Source organism: Sesamum indicum, linkage group LG10, assembly GCF_000512975.1.
Source record: "Sesamum indicum cultivar Zhongzhi No. 13 linkage group LG10, S_indicum_v1.0, whole genome shotgun sequence".
Taxonomy (NCBI): Eukaryota; Viridiplantae; Streptophyta; class Magnoliopsida; order Lamiales; family Pedaliaceae; genus Sesamum; species Sesamum indicum.
The window spans coordinates 4,503,605-4,504,818 of NC_026154.1; positions in this window are offsets into that span (position 1 = coordinate 4,503,605).

Below are 1,214 nucleotides of genomic sequence, written 5' to 3' on the forward strand. Positions count from 1 at the left end.
TGAGGTTCAATCTTTGGTTTAAATTAGGGGTGGCAACATGCATGAAAATCCATGATTACAACCCAATCCATCTAGTTTTGTGTTGGGTTGAGTTTAATATTTTTTAATATGGATCCAATATAATTTTATTTAAATAAATTTAAATAGATTATGAGTAATGGGTCTTAAATTAATGAGTTCTTCATGATTAATTTTTTATTAGGTTTTTAAAGTTATTTTAGTAATATAATATAATTGATGAAAGATTTTAGTAATTATAATGATGAGTTCATTAGGGATCCTATATGGGTTGGTGACGAGTTTTAAGTAAGTTGATGATGGGTGGGTTGGCGATGGATTTTTAAGTGAATTGGTTGTGTGTCCTATATGAGTTGATAATGGGTCTTAAAGAAGTCTAACCCCATGATTTAATTAAGAAAAAATTATAACAATATTCCCCGAGGTTTGGTATAATCACGAACACCCTTCGTTGTTAAAAAAATTACTAATACCCTTGCAACTTCTATTTCCGCCCGCTGATTATCCATCCCAAATTCCAGATTGAAATTGATCCACAAGGATCCCACTTGTTACCCCTCCTAGTTAGATGTGCTGATACGTTCGTGAATCTTTACGAAACATTCAAAATTCTACCTGCAAAAATTCTGACAAAAGATGTGTTTGGGATGTCTGGAGCAAGACCATAATCTTGTAATATGATGCTTGCATGTGTTTTACTGATTAAAACAAAGAGACGTGGATCGGTTCATGAGTTTTTAACCATTTGTATATGCATCATTATTACGCTAATAATTAAGGCTCAAATGATTTTGAGACGGGACGTCGCAAAAAATTGGTGGAGTGGAGGGGATTGTGAGGTCCGTTTCCGCAGTATATGTGGTGCTGCGCAGGTATGGATTCCCGGGCAACGATCGACATAAAATCAGAAGGGGTCTACATGTTAGCTATTGAACTCAACACAAAGGTTGTAGCAGTCCCAGTTTTGTGGAATGGTGGGTCTATATGTGTGCATTGTGGCCAGCTATATATCTAGTTGTGGTATCCCTTGACGATCACTTCTTTCCATAGTTGGAAGAGATTTTGGCCCCTGGCCCTTGGGTTTTCTCAAAGCCAAAATTGATTTCTGAAAGATTTATGATATTGGAATTAAAATAAAGAATGTTTGTGTCACCAACTCTTGATATTTTGGTTGTTTATAGTGTATATACTAGCAT